Source organism: Vombatus ursinus, unplaced genomic scaffold (assembly GCF_900497805.2).
Source record: "Vombatus ursinus unplaced genomic scaffold, bare-nosed wombat genome assembly UNPS02014830.1, whole genome shotgun sequence".
Taxonomy (NCBI): Eukaryota; Metazoa; Chordata; class Mammalia; order Diprotodontia; family Vombatidae; genus Vombatus; species Vombatus ursinus.
In genome coordinates, this window is record NW_020954608.1 from 36308019 (window position 1) to 36330060 (window position 22042).

General features: G+C 38.6%; 1 protein-coding gene across 2 annotated transcripts in view; it reads left to right on the forward strand.

Moving 5' to 3' along the window:
- SFMBT2 (Scm like with four mbt domains 2) overlaps window positions 1-22042 on the forward strand; it is a 300526-nt gene that overhangs the window by 1409 nt on the left and 277075 nt on the right. The window contains exon 1 of one of the 2 annotated variants that reach the window (XM_027838773.1): window positions 1098-1148. The exons of the other annotated variant lie outside the window; for it this stretch is intronic. The gene's annotated coding sequence lies outside the window, so the exon portion shown is untranslated. Of the gene's footprint in view, window positions 1-1097; window positions 1149-22042 lie in introns of those variants that run through there. 2 annotated transcript variants of the gene reach the window in all.

The window sequence follows — 22042 nt, forward strand, 5'->3', positions numbered from 1 at the left end:
CTTCTCCCCCTTTCTGTGTTTATGTTGTGGTCTGTTCGCTGTCAAAGGCTCTCTCTCAGTAGGTGGAGCAAGGAGGTCCCTATTAAAAAAGCCTAATTGTCCGGTGTCTGCTGCAGTTGTGGTTGGAGACGCTGGTGGCTTTTCTCCCCCTTCTTCCCCGTGCAAGGAGGCATGCTGTGCTAAGAATTGGACTGCTCTTTCTTTTCTGTGTGTGGAGGGGGATTGGGGGTTGGGGGTGGAATGAAGAGTAACGTTGAGTATAGAGCATCAGAGGATGACAGGACCTTAAAAGCACAGCGTCGAGGATGCTGGGCAAGGAGTTTATTCCTGGTTACTTCTTGGAGATGCGCTTTCTGAAAGTCAGGAGATGTAGAGGGAGAAAGGTGTACGTGGAAGGATACTCTTGTATGTAGAGTGCTTGGCTTGAAAGGTGTGATCCAGGGGTCAGCGGGGAAGGGGAGGGATGGAGGAAGGGGGTGGTGTCTTTGAAATTGCAGGTTTGGTGTCTCGGGGGTGGATTGGGAAGAGGGTGATGTATAGAAAAGCTAGAGCATTCATTCAGAAGAATAGGATACACCCCATGGGGGTTGTTCCATCACCCCAGGGAAGGGACCGGAAGAGGAGTCCCAAATTTGGGGAGGGGCATTCTTTAGAGTTAAGAGAACCAGAGAGAGAACAAATACAGAAACAAACCCAAATTATAGGGAGGGGGAAATGCAAAAGCTGAACTACCCAAATGATTTCTTTTGCCGGAGAAGGTCTGGATGGGTGCCTCAGACCATAACTCTGTGACCTTGGGCAAGTCACCCACCCTCTCGATGCCTCAGTTTCCTCCTATGCAAAATGAGGGAGTTGGGCTCAGGTCCCTTCCAGCTCTAAATCTGTGATCCTCTGATCCTTCCTGCCACACCGACAGGGGTCGCCAAGAGTCACCATGCAGCCACCGCCGCGCAGCGATTACTTAGCGTAGTAGCGGGAGAAATCCTTCCCCGCGGGAGTAGGGGCAAGGTTAGCGCTTTAGCGTAGGGTAGGGGGAGGGAGAGCGGAAAGAAGAGGGAGGGGGGCGTAGACCAGCGAGGCTCTGCCTTCCGCAGTGTCTGCAAACTTAACCAGAGCGGAGCCGGGCGCACCGTCGTGCAGAAGTGAAAGTTAGTGCACTTAATTTTTTATTTTTTAATATTAGGTTTTTGAAAAAATATGTATATTTTGGGCAGGGTTGGGAGTAGAAGCAAAAATCTGGTCTTTGGGCATTTTGAGTGCCGTGGAGGAGGGATCGATACAGTCTATTCTTTCTCCCTTTTAAACGGATGCTTACATTGTGTGAAAGGTCCTTGCACTTCATTTGGTTCCGGGGGTGTTTTGGGAGGGGGTGGGGGAGGGAGAAGTGGGGACTGTGGGCGTGCGTGTGTAATGTGTGTGTTGCAGAGGTAGTGGCGGCGGCGGCGGTGGAGGAGAGACGAGCTAGCGAAGAGGAAAGGAGCGTAATTTCAGCCCCATCGGGATTGCAGGGGCTGGGAGTTGAGAAAAGCCTAAAATAAGAGTTTTGGTAACGGGGAAAGCAGCCCTGGCTCCTTCCCCGTCCCATCTTTCCCCCCTTCTCTCCGCCCCTTCTTCCAGATTGCCTGTGGGAAACAGAGGAGGCTTTGGTAAAGTAGGAAACCAGCCTAAAATGGCTCTTTGCTCGTAAACTGCAGTTTCAGCCGGGAACACCTCCCCTCCTCCTGACGTCGCTTATGACAAGCAAAGAATTAACTCCAACTCCACGAAACCTGCAATTTTTTTTTTTTTTTGCATCGTGGTTGTATAATGGAGGTGAAAATGCATTCGTGCGTGTTTATCAAACTCCTTAGGATACGTGTGCATGTACGTGGGTGGGTGGTTGTGTGTGTGTGTGTGTGTGTGTGTATGTGTATGTGTACTTTTCTTTCTTTTGGGAGAAAGAAAACCAGGGGGTTGGTTGTTAAGAAGTCGGGCCAGACCCACCGCCTCTTTAACTAAGCTACCCTGAGAGCCAGCTCAGCTGTTTCTTTGACTGGCAAGGTTACTAACCAACTGGTGCCAATAAATGGATTAAATGACGTGGAAACGGGGATCTTTACGAGCCGAAGAACTCTCCAACCCCCTTGATTCCTTACCTTGCCCCCCTCCCCCAATCTCCCTACCCCGGGGTACCAGGACTTAGTTTTTTGCAGCTGGGGAGGCCACAGGTGACACTCAAAGCTCAGGGGAAAGGTGGGGAGGAGGTTCCCAGGGAAACAGGAAAGAGCATCCCCAAACTTCTTGCAGTTTCGCTTTCAGAATTCGAATCCCTCGTTGCCTCCAGGATCTTTTATTTTCAGGCTTAAGTGGGGGCTCTAGGGAGGAGGAGAGGCATCAGACATTAAGTTTTGTTGGGGGTGACTTTTTTGGGGGAAATTTAAGTAGATGCCATTCTTAACAAAAGCCCTGCCCTTTACACGAACTTTTTGCTTCTCCACCTCCTCGGGTAAGCCCTGCCGTCATAGATGTATATTTTTTCCTTTGGACTGCGTGCCCCCCTCTTCCCCAAGCCCCCTTTGCCTGGCGCAAGGACGTGGAGAGGAGACAGCCCCCGGCTCCAAGGAGAGCCTTCCCCCGCACCACGTTTTGTCAGTTTCAGCAGTAGCGCAGACTCGGCTGAATCCGAGCGGATTGGTGGGAAACCGATTTCCTACGTAGGGCCGAACCTGCTTTAATCGGGATCAATCGCTTACCCTCCCCCTTTCCCCTAATATGCCTCTAACCCAGTAGCGATTTGGGAACTGAGAAGGCGAAGCCTGTGTCCTACACCAAGTAAATGGATCAGTCTTTTCATCCAGGTGGAAAACCCAGCGAGGGGGCTTAAATCTGGTATGCTTTTTACAGGGGAGGCAAAAAGGGGAGGGGGTGGGGGAAGGGGAGAGGGGAAAGGATGGGGAACTGCTGTGAGCCCTGGGAGCTGGGGAATACGCCCTTGGCTAGTGTAGGAGGTGTGTTACTCCTCCATCCCCCATGCCTCTTTAGCTTTTCTATTTGACACCCTGTCCCACATATACACCTTCCCTAGGAGAAAAAAAAAAAAAGAAACTGGTTTACCTCTAAAAGGAGAAAATTCCTCCCTTCCACCACCTACCCTCTTCTTCCCAGCACTAAACTGCCCTACAAAGTATGTTAAATCTGTGTTCTGGGCCGATAGAGTACCATACTTTTATAACATCACGAATCCCACCCAAACTGAGAACAGTTCCTGAGGCCTTAAATTTGTGATCTTGAAGCCCCTTGGATTCTGTGCAGTTTCTGGCAGAAACGCCAGGGAAAAAATCTCAGACCCCAGGGCTTGGTAATGGTGGGGATTCGAATCATCTCTCATCCCCCGACCCTTCTCTTCCCCACCTCCCCTCAGGGTTTTTGAATAGCTGAAGCTCCCCATCCAGGGCTTATTGTACCTATGATTGGCTGTCTAGCTGGGAACTGAAATTCACCAATGATGAAGAGAAATTGATTGGAAAGAGTTTTTCATCCTTACCTTTTCTTGAAGCAATTATGGACTAATATTTGAACTCTTTTGGCTATAAATAACCCTGGGCTTAGTGCTTTTTGTTCTTTTTTTTTGTTTTTTGCTTTTTTTCTTTTTGAATGGCAGAATGAATTCTAAGGAAGACTTGGTGGCTCGGGATTTTTCCCTTTCTCCTCTTTATCATGAGGAATTGTGAATTACCAGAACCCATTCCTGCCCAAACCAGCCGAAGAGGCATCTCTAGCTTTGTTTCAGTAATCACTTCTCTATTCCCCCTCCCTACCCTACTTTATATGTATGGGGTGCTATATGATGGAAACCTTGTTTTTAGCAATAAGTGAAAGGGAAGGCTATACTTCAATTGTAGTGTGCTTTGGGGGCTTAGAAATTCTCTGCATGTAATTAAGAACAATCAGGGACCATGCTAGACCTTAACTCTCATCTGCTAACAGAAATGAAAAAGAAAAGGTTTTATTTACATGGCGTCTCTCTGAGCAAAAGTGAGTGGTTGAATGTCAATTTGGGATTACTACCAGATCTGCTGCTGCTAAATTTTTGGACACAGTTTCCGTTCTGGTGAGATCCTGTTGAAGAAGATTGGGGTTGTCACTTAACCTCAGTGGGCTTCAATTTCTTCACTTGCAAAATGAGAAAGTTGAGCTCAGTGATCTCCAAAGTCCTTTGTAGTTTTAAAATTCTTTGAATTTATTAGCCTATGCAGTAGGTATACCTAAATAATCTATCTTCTAAACTGAAATTAAGTAATATGAGTGTAACATAGGTAGTTTCTTTAATGTAACCTAACCTAATCCTTGGAAAAATTGTTTAGTCTCTTTAGGTCTCAGTTTTCTCACTTGTGAAGTGAGGTGGTTGGATTAGTTGATCCCTAAACTAACTTTGTGACTTAGGTTTCATAAGTGTGTGGACATGCATCTGGACTAGGGAGGGCTGGAGAAATCAAAACCGAAAAGTCCTTAAGAGGAGTATTCACAGGTGATGTAGGAATGTGGGATGCATCATTGTGTGTTTGTCTGAGGGTCCCAGATCCTCTGAGAAGTATGTGACTTGCTTCAGCTCTCATCATCCCAGGACTTGATGCAACCATTCTTCATATCCATATTTTACTTTTAAATAATTCTACAGATGAAGATTCCATGACTCATCTACACACCTTATTCCACTTTTCAGTAGAATCAAACATGAAGCCCAAGACTTTCATTCCCATTCCCTTCCTTTTGAAAAATTAAAAGGATTAAAAAAACTCCAAACCCCTAAACCTCAGACCAATTCATAAGAAAGATGATATAATGTGGAAAATAAGGCCATGCATTAACCATATTTTTATGCCAGATGTTTATTAGGAGAGATGTATACTGTACACCAGGGATGATTTTTCAGCTGGCAGCCTTGGATAAAACATGAAATCTTAGTTCCTTTTAAAAGTTGCTTACTACTCAAAATTGTTGTATGTCTATGAGTCATGGAACACTGCAGTCTCCGAGGAATTAATAATAAATGTCACTCAGAGGGCAATAGAGAGGTGTGTGAGGTGAGTATGAGCAAATATAACAGTCTATGAATGATAAAGAACTGTGGAGAAGAGCTCAAGTACAGTTATCAGAGAGATGTGATTGAAAAAGATGGGTTAGTCCCAGGCAGTCTTTCTCCAATTAGCAAATTAAAACTCTTTAACTCTAGTGTTGCAAGACAATTATAGTAAGCATATTATTTTATGCATTATCATCCTCTTTTCCCCTGTCATCTGTATTACATTGCAAATTCTTCAAAAAAAAAAAAAGGCCATAATTTTTTTTTTATGGCTTTTGGCATCCTTATAAATGGCAACTGTCTGGGAGTCCATAATAATCAGACTTTCTTCACTTTCATGCCACTTATTCTTATGACAAGATGCCATCTTTTGACACTGGTTTGAGAAAGGAGCTATTGTATTTATTTACTTTTTCATGTCTTTTTGATTTTCATAAAAATGATATGTCTGTCTAGATAGTGTTTATCTGCTTTAATAAAAAATTCTGCAAGGTAGGGTAGGGAATGACATTACAGGCTATAACTATTGAGAAGGTACAAAGAGATGTACTGTAACTCCTCTTGGGGGAGATTTTCATCCTGTGAATTCTTTCATGGAGCTTTGTTGGCTGAGAAAAGCCTTTCTTTAAAAAAAAAAATCCCCAAACTATTGAAATAGACCCATTCCCTGTTACATTTGGTAGCTTTTCTTCCATTTCAGTCAAAATTAAGTAGGAACTGGGAGTCTAAATTTCCATGCTTTCAGGCTCTGCTACCATATGTGGTCTGTGGGCATATTACTCTATTGTCTCTTGCTTATTTAAAAACCAAGGATTCTATGTCTGGTGGGTAAGTGGATTAAAGATGAATGGGATGGTCTTTTGACCGTGTTAATAATTTTGTGCGTGTACAAATTTAAAGTACTTTAAAATGCTTTATTGGGCTAATTCTTCCCCTAAAAGAATCTTCCCTTGTTACAAAGAAGTACAGCAAAGAAAAATAAACATATTGGCCATGTCTGACCAATATATACCTCATTTCACAGCCGTAGTCCACTGTCTCTCTGATGAGAAGAGGGAGGCATGTTTTACCATCAGTCCTCTAAAGTCAAGCAGTGGTCATAATTCGGATATTTTTTTACTTATTTTTTTTAAAATTACACTATTATGATCGTTGTATGAATTATTCTGGCTCAGCTTACTGTGCTGTGCATCAGTTGATATAGACCTCTCAGGTTTCTTTAAATTCTTCATATTTGTCCTTTCTTTATAGTGCAATAGATTGCATTCCATTCATATACCACAATTTGTAAAATATTGCTTTAAGTATTTTTTTTTTGTACATGTGGGACCTTTCACAGTATCTTTGACTAATCTGAGTTATATACCTAAAAAAGGGGTGTGGCTGGGGTCAGAGGGTATGTACAGCCCAGTAACTTTTCTACCATAATTCAGTATTGTTTATCAAGGTAGCGGAACTTAGGAGTCAGGAAGACCTGGGTTGGTATTCCACCTCAGATACTAGTGTTTTTATCCTATGCAAGTTGCTTAAGCTCTCTGATGCTTAGTTTCCTCATCTATAAACTAAGGTTACTAATAAGACCTAACTAAGTTCTAGGATTATTTTGCTGATCAAATGAGACAAATGTATGTAAAGTACTTTGCAGAACTTTAAGTATTATTATAAATACCTGTTTTTATTTTCTGAAGTAGTTGGATCAATTCACAGCTCCCCCAGTAATGCATTAGTGTACTTGACTTTTGCCAATTATCATTTTAATCTTTTGTTACCATTACCAATCAGATGAGTGGAAGGGGAAGCCTTAGGGTTGCGCAAATTTGCATTTCTCTTAATTGTGTTTCAGACCATTCTTCCATATGGGTGTTGATAGCTTGCTATTCTTCTTTCCTTCTTGGAAAAATTCCTCTTCCCATCCTTAGCCCCCTTGTTTATGGATTTTCTTATAATGGGGTTCCTATATGTCTTGGATATCAGCCCTTTGTCAAAGATTTGCTGCAGAGATTTTTCCCAAGTCACAGCTTCTCTTTTTAGTATAGCTGCATTGATACAGATTTAGCATCATGGCCACCAAACTACTACTTTAAATAGGTTACTTCTAGAACTAGGAAAAATAATGAAATTAATCTGGAGGAACAAAACATCAGGAATCTCTGGGGAAATAATGACAAAAAGTAGGAATGAAGTAGGATTAGCATTACCAGAACTCAATCAGTACTTATCAAAACTATGTTTTTAGATTCATCTGTGACTTCATTAGTATAAGGAACCCTGTACTAATAAAAGGAAATGACATTCTCCCAGGGTTATCATCACCTATCGTTTATACTTTGAGGGAGTTGCCTTTGGGCTTTGTCTCCAAAGTGGGGGTGGTGATAATATCCCAAGTAGTACATGGTAAATCCACCTAACGGTAGGTTGCTGCATGTCCAGTGTCCCACATAACCATAGCTATTCTTTCCCCACTGCAGACTCTTTCCTCTTCCTTTACTTCCTTTCCAAGCTCCCAATTTTGCCCTTTGTGAGTGAGGTACAGGGCAGTTACTATAGTATCAGGGCAGTTATTAACTGACCCTACCCAGACACCCACAGCAATAGCTATGGAGGTGCTGTTAGGAAAGTTCCCTGCCCTCAGCATACCGCTTGGGAAAAAATACTGGTAGGGGTGGATGACCCAAAAAATTTGGAGACCACCGGCACTGAAAGAGATTAACTTGCCCAAGGTCAAAATGACACAGTGTGAGATTCAGGTCTTTCTGAATAGGAGGCTGGGCTAGGTCTCTATCCATAGTGCCATACGGCTTCTACTTGATACTAATTAAAAAAAAAAAATTGAGCAGTGGGGAATAGATTAGCCAAGTAAGACTCAAGCAAGTAAGACTAAAGCAATTGCTTTAGTGTTGTGTAAACACAAGAATACAAACTATTGGAATAAGAATTCCTTATTCAACAAAGACTTCTGGGAGAACTGGCAGTTTGGCTTAAATTAAGTTTAGGTTTAATACTTTTTACCTTATTCCACAGTAAGTTCCAAATGGCTATATGACCTAGATTGAAATGGCCATATCATAAAAACATTGGAGGAGAATGGATAGAGGTACTTTGTAAAACTGTGGCTAAGATTTTATCTATACCAGGAATGGTGGTGATAATAAAAAGTAAAATAGACAGTTTTACTTACACAGTATTTTTTTTTTAAATGCTCATTTCAATCTGAAATGTTAAAGGCTAGTTTTGACCTTTGGTGGTTTTTTGAAAGGCCTTAATTTTACTATGGGGTGAGAAAACAGTATGTTGATTAAGTCATCATTTCATTTAGGAATTATTGGTAGGAAGCCCAGGCAGTAAGAGGCCCAGGTGGCCCATTGGAGGCACAGCAGATATCAAATGGCCTTGCTGCTAAGTGCATTAGTACTTAATGTATCAGGTTGATGTTTGCATCAATTCCACAATATTTAATTCATTTAATTATTAAGTGTCTACTGTGTACAAGGCACATATTAGAGTTCTAAAGACATTATTGTTAATGTGATTTTGGGTAGACTAGAATGATGTTCAGTGAACCTGTGACTTGAATTATAAATGGTAATGTGGGGGAAATGAACTTTGAAAAAAAGGTTGAGTAGTGAACAGAGCTGAGATGTAAGAATTTTTGGTCACTAAAGATTTTAAAGGACTAGAATTTCTGAAATTGCAGCTAAGGTACTGAGCAGCATTCAATTTTGATTATAAATTGATTTCATTTTTTTTCTCTGTCAGTACTGGTACCTACCCCTTAAATACATAAACAAGAAAAAATAAAAAAACTGTTTTCTGGAAGAGGTGGAAAACAGCAATCAAAAGACACTGGGGAGGGGCTGGCATTTTCATTTTCTAAAAAGTGTTGGCAGCTGATGAAAACAGACTTTGGATTCAAACTTAAGTTTTTGGCTTTTCTTTTGTATTTGATTTTCTTGATCATGAAGAAAACTGAAGACAAAAAAACAAAAGCTGGTATTTATCTTAGCCCTACATAAACACCGTCTTGTGCTTCCTCTCTCGGCTCATCAGCTGTTCATAGACCCTATTCCCATGGCAGAGTTGACCTCAGGCAGTGATGCTGACAAAACAAAGGTTCTTTACTCTATATGAATGAAAATTAATTTCAGCTCTTTTCAGAACACAAGAGAAGAATCAGTGTTTGCCAAGTGGAAGTAGCAGAATTCTCAGAGAATCATTTGGCTTTCATATTCCTTAAGAGTTGGAAATATAGGGGAAAGGAAATGTAGTCTGGTGGATAGCATACACCAGATACATAGGATTCTGTAGTTAATGTGTTTTAAAAAATATTTTCAGTTTTATGAATCATTGCTCTTACAACAACCCTGTGATGGATATGGTATGAGTATTTTCCCTATTTTAGAGGTCAAGAAACTTGGGGTTTGAGAGGTACAATGGCTTTGTCTCTGATTACACCAGACAATACGTATTTAAGCTGAGATTTGAACCAAGCTTTCCTGAATTCTAAATGAAGTGCTTTTTCCGAAGTTGTCTGTACTTAAAAACTGCTCTTCAGGTCCTAAGAGATCATAGGAAAAGAACTAAGAGATATAGTTCATCATGTCATTTTACAGATGAGATCACTGAGGCACAGTGACTTGTCTAGCAGCAGAGCCAGAATCCAAACAAACCCAGGTTCTCTGACTCTGAATGCAGTGTTCTTTCTACTCTACCACTATGTTAGTGACTCCAGTTATAAATGGCCAGTTATGATTCTTGCCCATTATCTCACTGGACAGTGGTGAAAGCTCATATCATATTTTAAGGTAAGTACAAATTAAATAATAAATGATAGATAAATAAAATACCTTTATGATAAATCTCATTTGATTTTTCAGTTTTTAAAAATATATTTATTCATTTTCTCCCCCTCCCTACCCCCATAAGTGTGTGGTTAAAAATTTCTCCTCCTCCCTCCTTCCCATCATTTATTTTATTTTATTTTATGTTACTTTTTTATATTTATTTTTAATTTGTGAAATAAAACAAGCATTTCCATAACACAGTGTAATAGAAAAGATTCTTGCACATGAAACTGCAAATCTATTACGTACAACTTGCTATTCCTTTAAATATATAATAAATTTATCATGCAAATTTCTTTTTTTTTCCTTCTCCCCCCAAGATGGCTACCAAATAGGGGTGTGTGTGTGTGTGTGTGTGTGTGTGTGTGTGTGTGTGTGTAAAATTATTCCATACATACTTCTGTTTATCAGTTCTTTCTCTGGATGCAGATAGCATCTTTCTTCATATGTCCTTTGCAATTAATTTGGATATCCATAATAGTCAAAATGATTTATTTGCTCTAAGTCATTTTTAAAGTAGTATTGCTGTTACTCTATACAGTTTTCTCTTGGCTCTGCTCATTTCACTCTTCATTATTTTGTGCAGATCTTTCCATGTTTTTCTAAGATCACTGCACAGTAGTATTGCTATTAAGGCAATCTTAGCTCCAGGTCTATGTCCCAGAATCTCCCCTCTGTCCCCAACCTGTACATTCTCTTTCCGAGGGTGGAGAACTGTCCTGGGAAGCACTGACCTTCCTCTGAAAAGTCATGGATTCCTTTGGCATACTGGCGAAGCCTGTGCACCTCTTCTCTGAATAATGTTTTTAAATGCATAACATAAACTACATAGGATTACAAAAGAAACCAGCTACATTGAAATACAGATATTTTGAATTCCAGATTAAGAACCCTGACCCTAGACAAAAACCATTCATTATAGGGCTCTCATTACAGACATACACCCTCCCTCTCCCACCCCTACTCCCTTGAGCTTTTTCTTTAATAGCATCTTTTAATTTCTTCTTGAAAGTAGAGGCCTATCTTCCAATCTTCCTGTCACAGACTTTCTTCTCTATTGCTTTTACCTAACTCTACTAAAGCCACTTATTACTGTTAAGACAGTAAATTACTATCCCTTTTCTGCTTACCTCTGGGCTTGATAGGGTTATCCAGGGGTGGGGAACCTTTGGCCTTAAGGCCACATGTGCCTTCTAGGTCCTTAAGTGTGGCCTTTTGACTGAATCCAAATTTTCCAAATTTGGAAATTTGACTGAATCCAAATTTTCCAAATTGTAAAATTTTGTAAAATTTGTAAAATTTGGATTCAGTCAAAAGGCTGCACACAAGAACCTAGAAGAAGCCCACATGTGACCTTAAGACCAAAGGTTCCCCACCTCTGGGTTATACCTTCAGCTCCCTTCTGTCTTTCACACTCCTCTCTCCTGGCTTGAATGCTTCCCACTATTGTGGTCCACACAAAAGATGATGATTTAGAATGGGATTGAATCCAAAGAATATGGATTCAGTTCTTTTTTCATGTTTCCTGATTGCTTAAGATCCTCTTAAATCTTGAGCCTCTTAGATCTCTTATTTCTCATTTTTGTTTCTTTTGCTCAATCTAGTTTTTCCTCTTAGAAATCATCTGTCGATATCAGAGAATTCCATTTCTTAATCTTTCCTTGATAATTATACTTATTTACCCTTGTTGGGATGTTTGAATTGAATGTGCTACTCATGTCTTTCTCCTCTCCTCCCCATCCCCTTTTTCCCTGCCCAGTCTCTTGTCTCTTTTCCTTTCTGTCTCTCTTTGTCTCTCTCCCTTCCAGAAATTTCACAAATGTGTCTCTTGCTGAAAATCTCTCTTTTCCCATTAATCATCAGACTCAGCTTTGCAGAATGTTATTTGGGGTTGACACTTCAGTTCCTCTGCTTTTTGGACCATTCTATTCTATTATTTTCTTTGATTTCTTGACTACGAATCATATTGAGTGATTTGAATGGAGGTTATTTCATAGCTGAAGACCTTTCTCCTGGTTGCTGGCAGACTTTGTTGTTTGGTATTGAAATTCTGAAATACTACTACATGTCTTGGAGTTTCAGGAGTAACGTTTTTCTTTGGTAATGATCTGTAGTTTTATTCAATCTGTACTTTATTGTCTGTATTCAAAAATTCTGGATGAATTTATTGTAGTGTGGTATTCAGGTTTGTAAAGTTTATCACGTTCTTCTGGGAGAACTATGGCCTTTAATTTATATCTGCACGTGTTGTCTTCAAGGTCAGTTATTTTGGCTTGCAGAGAATTAGTGTTCTTTTTTTTTCCAGTTTTTATTGATATTTTCCGTTTCTTACATCATGGTAGTATCCCATGCAACACTCCCCTTCCCCGGGAGACATCCCATATGACAAATATTATTTTTTTTAAGAGAGCATAAAAACTCAGCACAACTGATCAATTCATTGAAAAAGTCTGAAAACATCTACAATGTGTAACATCTACCATCTCCACAAAGGGGTAGGTTTGAGGGTATCTTCCCATATGTCTTTATTGGAGTCCTGTTTGTGAACTTTACAATTGTGTTACGTTTGCTTTTGATTTTTTGGTGTGTCATTGTTTTTTCTGTTTCCATTGTTGTAGTTGCTATGTATGTTGTTTTATTGGCTTTGCTTACTTTACTCTGCATCAATTCGTATAGATCTTTTCCATGTTTCTTTGTAGTCGTCATATAAATTCTTACAACACAGCAATATTTTAGTCATTCTTCAATTGATGGAGATCTACCTTGTTTTCCATTTTTAACCTTCACAAAAAGTATAGCTATAAATATTTTGGAGTATATGGGGGCTTATTTCTTACATATGGATTCCTTAGGGTATAAGCTTAGTTATGGAGTCTCTGGTTCAAAGGGCATGGACAGTTTTAGTCACTTTATTTGCATAATTCCAAATTACTTTCCAGAATGGTTGCACCATTTCACAGCTCCACCAATAATATATTAGTGGGCCAATCTTTCTATAACCTCTCTAATATTGACTTGCCATTTTGGGGTCATTTTTGCCTGTTTGTAGGGTGAGGTGAAAACTCAGAATTGTTTTGTTTTGCATTCCTCTTATTAGTAACCAGAAACATTTTTTCATGTGCTTGTGAATACTTTTGCAGGTCTTTTGATAACTGTTCATATCCTTTGACTCTCTGTTGGGGAGTGGCTCTTATCATGTATCTTGGATACCAAAACCTTATCTGAGAAGTTTGATACAAAAGACTTTTCCCATTCGACCATTTATTTTCTCATCCTAGATTCATTAATGTTGTCTTTGAAGAAGCTTTTCAGTTCCAAATACTCAAAAATTATCTATATCAGGGGGCAGCTTGGTGGTACAGTGGATAGAGCGCCAGCCCTGGAGTGAGGAGGACCCGAGTTCAAATCTGGTCTCAGACCAGACACTTGACTCTTACTAGCTATGTGACTCTGGGCAAGTCACTTAACCCCAATTGCTGCACCAAAAAAAAAAAAAAAGTATTTTATCTTCTGTAATTGCCTCTACTTCTTGTTTGGTTAAGAATACATGTCCTGATCATAGCTGTGAGAGGTAAATGATCTTTTTGATCGTCTAATTTTTTATAATATGATCTTTAATATTAAAATCGTGTATCCATTTAGAATGTATTGTGGAATGTGTGAGATGTTGGTCTGAGGCTAATTTATGCTTTCCATTTTTCCAGAAGTTTTTATCAAATAGGAAGTTTTTCCCTAGGTAATTCATAATTTCTACTTTATCAAACACTGAGTTATTGAGTTCTCTTGTTACTGAATTTCCTTTGTCTAGTCTGTTCCATTGATTTATCCTTATAAATACCGGATGGTTTTGATGACTACTGCTTCATAATGTAGTTTTGAGATCTGGAAGTGCTCTTCCCCCTCATCCATACTTTTCTCTTGGTAGTCTAGATCTTTTGTGCTTTCAAATGAATTTTGTTACTATTTCATCAATCTTTGTAAAGTATCCCCTTGGTAATTTGATTGGTATGGCATTAAAAGTGTAAATTAATTTTGATAGTATTGTCATTTTTATTATATTGGCACAGCCTAGTTATGAGCACTGAATATTCTTCCAGCTACTTGAGTTCTTTGTTTCTTTAAGCAGTGTTTTGTAATTGAATCTCTACAAGTCTTTTTTGGACTTTGGAGGAGGCTGCTCCCCAGACACTTTTGTGCATTTTATAGTTATTTGGAATGGGATTTCCCTTTCTATTATTGCTTTTTGTGTTTTATTATTATTATATGTTGATATTGTATATTGATTTTTGAGGACTTATTTTGCAGCCTGCAACTGTACTGAATCTGTTAGTTGTCTGAATTATTATTCCAAAAGTTTTTCAAACCAACCATCATATCATCAGCAAACAGGGATAGTTTTATGTCCTCTTCACGTGCTTTTATACCTTTAATTATTTTCTCTTGTCTTATTGTTATTTCTAGCATTTCCAGGACTGTATCAAATAATGGTGGTGGGTGGAGGGAGGAGAGTGAGAATTGATGTTTCACTCCCACATTTATTGGGAAGGAATCTGTTGTATCCACTTGGCAATGATGCTTGATTTTGGTTTTTTAGGTGCTTTATGTGATAATTTTAAAAAAGGTCTCCATGCTGTACTTTTCAGTGTTTTTAGCATAAAAGTGTTGTACTTTGTCAAGGGCTTTTTAATTCATCTCATGACATGATCCTGTGTTTTAGATGTTTTGGTTTTTAATATGATTAATGATGTTGATTGTTTTCCTAACATTGAACTATCTTTGCAATCCCAGTATAAATTCCACTTGGTCATAGTGAATGATATCTTGGATAAATTATGGTAATCTATTTGATAGCATTTTTAAAATTTCTGAGTCAGTGTTCATTAATGATATTGGCCTATAGTTTTCTTTCTGCGTTTTGTCTTTCCCTAGTTTAGGTGTTAGGACTATGTTTGTCTCATAAAAGGATTCTGGAAGGTTGCTTTCTATCTCAATTGTTGCAAATAATTTGTGAAGTATTGGTACTAACTATTCTTTAAAAGTTTGATAGAATTTTCTTGTGAATGAATCAGAACTAGGATTTTTTCCTTTGGTACTTCCTTTACGGCTAAATCTATTCCTTTTCTGAATCAGATTACTTAAGACTTTTAGGTCAGTTTAGGTATTTTAGATTTTTGAAGGTATTCCTCTATTTCTTTTGTGTTCTTAGTTTTGTTAGCATATAACTGTGTATAATATATTCTATTCTGATAATATTCTATTCTATTATGATAATATAATATATTACATTCTGATATATTTCCATTTCAAGAAAGCCTATATAATAAATACTACTCATTGTGTTGAGAGCGGTCCATCTTTTCTTTGCTTCCTTGTAAGTTTTCTTTTGTTCTCTGCTGGGCATCTTTTTTCCCCTTCCTCTCCCCCCGACCCCCACAGAAGGCTACAATTAAGCACAGACGTGTGTGTGTATATGTGTATATGTATATTTGTGTATGTATGTATATTTGTTCATATACATACATACATATAGTTACACATATATATACTTAGCTATAATCATACTCATATATAGACATTTACACTCATATGTATGTATGTATGTAAGACCATACTATACTTATTTGTCCTCTGTTTCTCTGAGGGTAGATAACCTCTTTCTTCACAAGTCCAAGTCTTTCCATATTTTTCCAAGTCCATCAACTTGTCATTTCCTACCTTATAGTAATATTCCAACCTTATATTGTCTAGATATTTTAAATAGACCAAAACAATGTTGATGAATATGGCTGACACATATTCCAGTTTCCCTATCTTTCTCTTTTGGTTAAATCTGTTTTAGCCTTAACTTTGTCTGAGATCATGATTACCACCCCTGCTCCTTTTTTCCTAAGAAATTCTGCTCCTGATCTTTATTTAATTTTTTTAATTTTATCTTTTTTTTTGGAGAGGCAGTGGAGTGAAGTGACGTGTCCAGGGTCACACAGCTAGTAAGCATCAAATATCTGAGGCCAGATTTGAACTTGGGTCTTCCTGAATCCAGGTCTGGTGCTCTATCCATTGCACCATCTAGCTGCCCCCTGACCTTTATTTTATATTTGTGTGTTTCTGGTTTTCTTTCTAAAAGTGTTTCAAACTCTTCTATTTGAATGTACATCTTTCTTCTTGTATGATTAAGCTCAGATTTGCCGGGTAGGGCACCCTGAGCTCCATTACTCTTTAGAACTGTTATTCCATTCCCTTCTACTTTTTCTAGTCAGGATGAAATAGTCTTGCATTATTTGAATATCCTTTCCTTTGTATTTGAAGTTATTTCTCTTGATGACTTAAAGAACCTGTTGTTTCTGAGTTGCATCGCTAAATTTAGCAACTATGTTTCTTGGAGTTAGCAGCCTTATGTTTTTTTCTGGTGGTGATCTGTGAATTCTTTCAATAGCAGTTTCATTTTCTATATTTAGAAGTTCAAGGCGGTTCTCATCTATTATTTCCTTCATTATAGTGTTAAGGTTTTTTGTCCTGTTGTGTTCTACTAGACCTATGGTCCTTAGGTTGTTTCTTTTTTTTTAGTCTTTATGGGAGTCTCCCAGTTGTTCTCTCTGCTTGGGAGCCAGGCTTCTTTTTTCTTATGGATTTTTTTTCACCTTTTTTTTTTTCTTGTATCCTATTAGCTTTGACTCTAAACCTCCCCCCTCACCTAATTTTCAACCGCTTTCCCCTTTGCTGCTATGTCATTCTGCGCCTACATAGAACCCTGAGACAGGGCATTCGGAAAGTATGGGGGCCTGGCTAGTTCTCTGCGCAGAATAAACTCCATGGGGAGAGGACTGACTCCAGCTAGGTTTTTAGGGCACCTTTCCCATAGATAACAGGCGCCCCTTCCTTGGGGGCTGTGCATCTTCTGTCCCTACCCCCCACTCCCCTTCCTTTTTTTCATGGATCTGCCGCTAGTGGACTGGGGGAAGAGTTCAGACTGAGTTATTACTGCCTTTGGGAATTAGGAGAGGCCCCTTCCTCCAGTGCCTGAAACACAGGCCCATGAGGTTTCTTGTGCTGGCTGTAGTCAGTGCCATGGTGGGAACATTAGGAGTGGGGGCTTTTAAAGTATTTCACTTCTCCAATATTATTTCATGAGGCTGTTATCTTTTGTTGTTTTTATCGTCTTATCCTTTGGGTTTCAGCTTTAGTTGCCCTAGGTTTGGCACATATTTCTCTCTTTTTAGGTTTTTAGGTTGCAGTTATAAAGGAAGTCAAGTACTCTGCCATCTTGCCCCAAATCTCTCAGGTTTTTTATAAAGAAACATCCATCGTTAACTCTTTTACCAGGTATAGTACTTAAAAAATTGCAGGAGAAGCATTTGTATTGCCAGTGAATCATTTTTCCTTTTTCTCTCTGTCCAGATTATAAAGATGTTTCTCCCAGTATGTTTCTTTTTAAAAGTAAGCAAGTGAAACCCTCTAAACCTTTGTATGCTTATAGTAGAACTAAACAAAAGCAGAAACTGAATATTCTACAGAAAATAAAAGCTGTCATTTGATGTAAATGGTGCCAATTTTTGTGTGCATGGCTTAGGTTGGAAGCCTGAAATTAAAAAGCAGACATTCACAGGCAGTTGTCTTGCCTTCTAGTTGGTGCTCTGTCTGGAAGAGGGGCAGGCTACTAGTTATTTGGAGATCTTAGAGAAACATTCCCTAAAATTGAAAGCCTTCTAGAGAGTGCAGTGGCATGTATTTTGGAAAATTGAGATGGATAGAAAATGATGTCCTGCTGCCAGCATTTTGTGTGTTGTGGCCTTCAACACAGATCTTTCAACTCTCAGTCCAGTGATTTTTTTTTTTAACCATATTGCCTCTAAACATTGTTGCCCTGTGATCAATTCAATCCATTGAATATTGATTAAGTCTATTAGTTTTGTTTAGATCTACCTATATTTTTCTCTTGCTCTAAAGAGCAAACTGACTTGGCAGCTTCTGGAGGGGTTGTTGTCCGGCTGTTTGTGACTCCATTTGGGGTTTTCTTGGCAAGGATATTGGAGTGGTTTGCCATTTCCTTCTCCAGCTCATTTTACAGATGAGGAACTGAGGCAAACAGGGTTAAGTGACTTGCCCAGGGTCATATACTTAGTGAGTATCTAAATCTGGATTTGACTCATCAAGATGAGAAGCCCGGTGCTTTATCTACTACACCACCCAGAGGGGTAGAAGATAATAAGGAATATGATGCTAGCAAGCAATTGGTCTGGTTCTGGGATCATTTTCCTTGATTATTCTACCCTGAGTCCTTGACTTGGGTCCTCAATGGAAAATGAATGGCTAGAAGTCAACTTGATGATCAGCAGCTCTTCGTGTTTCTCTATTCCTGTTCAAGCAGATAGATCTGTAATCAGAAAATATCAGAACTGGAAGAGGCATTAATGTCATCTAGGCCAACTCCCTTATTTTACAAATGAAGAAACTGAGGCAGAGAGAGGTCAGGTGAATTATTAGCATCAGTATTAATCATCTGATATGTGTTCAGTGCACACTTGTTCTGTTTTCCTGACTTGAGGAAATGGTACACTGGACCATAAGTGTTTAATAATTGTATACTGTTTTCCTTGAGTTTTCTTTTCTGTTCTTTTTATTTTATTCTGTTTCTCCCTCCACCTCCCATACCCCCTTCTCTTCTCCCTTTGCAGGACCAAGTAATGCATTTTACCCTATGCATAAAAATCAGTCAAATAATTATAGCACTTTAAGGTTTGCCAAGCAAAGACCAAGCCCATGTAATAAGCGGCAAAGTTAGGATTTAAATTTAGGCCTTACTTGACTCCGGGTCCAGGACTTTTCTGTTATCTCGGCTGGCTGTTCAGAGTTGTGGACTTTAGTTCTTCCTTAAACCTTACCTCCTAAGAGCAATTATTTAGCAACTCTTCTTATGACTCCTGAAGATAGTAGTAATTTAGCCTTTATTTTAGACGGATAAAAAGCCCTTTTAGGAGTCAAGTGAGGCTCTTGCCCCAATATTCATTTCCCTACTGTAAAGATTTTGCCTAGGCAAACATAGGTGTTTATGGAGTTTCTGAGACTGGGCGGTTCCTAGCTGATCCCCGGAGTAGGAGGGAGGAGGTCATTGATTAGTATTAGCACCGACAGGCTAATTATAAAAAGCAGAATGCAGCTGGTGATGGTTTAATATAGAATCTGACAGTTTTCAAAGATTCTTCAAGGCCCTGTGCCTTAGTGAGTGTGATCTCTGCCAATTGTGCTCCTCCTGATTTTTCCATAAGGAGATGTGGATCGTTGGATACTGCCCTTTTAATAACATTTGACAGTTATGTAGTACGTTGATTCTTCCTGTCTTTCTCCACCCTCTAATCCATTCCCTATAGTATCGTCATTGAGATATAGCCAGCTCTGGGGTCAAACACAGTGGTGGGAATTGTCACTGCTAAGGCACTACTATTTAGTGGAGGGAGTGTGGTTAAGCTAGATTAAAAGACAGTTTGGAAATTTGGGTTTTTGAAGCTAGTTGTTTACTAATTAAAAAAATTAATCTTTGGCCATCAACTTAATTGTTTTTCACTTACATTCTTTATATATCTCCCCATATGTTTTTCTCTAGTCTACCAAACTTCACCCATATCTCAAAATATTTCTCCTCACCTTGTAATAAATAACACACACAGATTAAAACATGTTATCTTCCTTCTTAATAAGCCACCAGAAGTACTGATTGCTTCTTAAACCCAAGTCACCTTGTTATTTAAGTCTCTTCATTACTAGGCTCCATCTTTAAACCCCCACGCCCCAAACCACACACACTTTGTTCCTGTCGATGGCCCAGTACTTGAGTTTGGCTATTTTCCATACTCTTATGCTGGGTTTTTTTTTTCCCCTGCCTCAAATGCTCCATTTTCTCTATCTACCTGTTCAAAGTCTTTTTCCTTCATAAAACCTTCTGTGACTAATCCCCATTACTGAGATTTATTCCTCTCTCATTTCTAGTATGTTACCATGCCTCTGCTTCATTATCTGTGATTTTATTTAGGTACACCTTGTTTTAGACTTAGAAATCTGGGTTTTCCCATGTCTTGTTTGTTTAGTTAGCTGTGATTGTTTCATTGGGGCAGCTCCAGTAATGGAGAGAGAGTTGGCCTGAAGCCAGGAAGTTTTAGGTTTGAATGCTGCCTCTGACTAGTCCTGGCTTTGTGACCCTGGACTAGTTTCTTAATTTTTTAGTTAATTCTCTAGGACTATGAATTGCAGAGAAGATGTCTACTTGCTTTGTCATGGGGAGTTTCCTTGTCTGAGAGTTTCATGTTCTTGTGAATTTATAAGTCCAGTTCCTATTTCTAATTTGCCTTGCAAAAAGATTATATATTATATAATATTTAGATAATTAGATAATAACACATTAGATAATATTTTAAAAAATAATGTTCAACTTTTTTCAGTAGTGCACCATGAAATGAATGATTTTGTATCCATATGTGTATAGATTCATGAATTTAATCATAAAATTAATTATATTCACTTTCAATTAGAATTACTAATTGATCCAGGCCTGTCATATGTAAGTCATAACCAACAGGCCTCTCTAGTTCATATGAATTAGCTAATTAGTTAAAACTCTGTATGCGTGTGTGTGCATGTATGTATATGTAAATCTCAAATAGTTCTGGGTCACATTTTAGATGTGAAGTGCTTTAATTAATCATCCTACATGAAATGAGATATAAATACTCAATTTGTATGCCACACTGAAAAAAACTTTAGCTTTATAGTCAAAGGACCTGGGTGTGAATTATGGCTCTGCTACTTACTACTTGAACTAGTAATTTAATCTCTGTGGGCCTCAGTTGCTCACTTGTACTTCAGTGACCCAGGAAGAGAAAGTGAGTCTGACAACTTTGTGCAGCTCTGCCTCACTTAAATCCAATTCTCTGGAAAAGAAGTACAAACACCGCCACCAGAGTCAAGTAGTTAAGACCAGATGCTCATTAAGTATCCCTTCCAGTTCTAAATTCAGTGATTTTTCCGAGCTTTTTAGAAGCACATTTATTGCATAAAGCAAGGAATTATTTCTTTTCTCATTTAACTCATGTATGTATCTTATCTCCTCAACTTGATTGTATATTCCCAGTTAGGTTGGAATTAATTTTTAAACTTTTCCCACAGTATAATTTGCACAAAGATTTTCTTCAGAATCGGATCTAGAAATATTGTGACTGATTTACAGAACATTTGTAAAGTCCTTTGAGTGCTATGAATGAAGCTACTAATTAACTACTTGGGAGATGTGGTATTACTGCTGAAGGTCTGTTCCATTTGTGGAAAACTGAGTATACAAAAAATATTTTCTTATAAAACAGGAACTTAAGAGGGGGCTTGTTGACCTATAGGAAGGATTCTTTGCTTTACAAAAATTTTTGTTTAAATACAGCAGTCTTATAGTCCATTTAATATACTGTTTAATTTGGCCAAATTTGACTTCTCGCATGTCTATTTTGTATCACATATGCAGTATGTTTGCACTTATTAGAGATAGGGGCTTGACTTATGATTTCACTGGTGTAGAGAACTCCCAAAGAAAAAACTCTTTTATCAAGGTTTCCCTAGGGGAGAGCAATCAAATTCTCCATTGGCAAGATTCTGGAGAAGTATCAGAACCAGATTAAAATATAATTGGGAAATGTTTAATAAAATACATACCAATACAGTAGAACATAAGTAATGTTAATTTGTAGTTTTCTAAGTTACGGTGTGGGTCTGCAGGGATCCATTTCCTTTTGAGTCTGATACCCCTAGCCTAGAGTAATCAAGGGTCAAGTGACTTCCTTCCATAACACAGCCAATATAGGGCAGAGGGAGAAACTTGAACACAGATCTTCCCGGCTTCTAACTTCTAACTCAGTTTTCTATTTAGTATGCCATGCTGCTTGTATTTGTTGCAAACATTAAAATATTTAAAATCGTGATTTATAATCAGAAAGATTTATTCCCTTTAGTAAGAGTAACCATAGTGTTGATAATACTCTGTTAAAGTAAATCTTTTGTTCAGGATGTCAGGAGTGACTCAAAGGAACATACCTTTCTTTAGTCTATAATGCTCTCTTCTCTTGTTAGAGTTCCTTCCTGATTTCATGTAACTCCACATACCTGT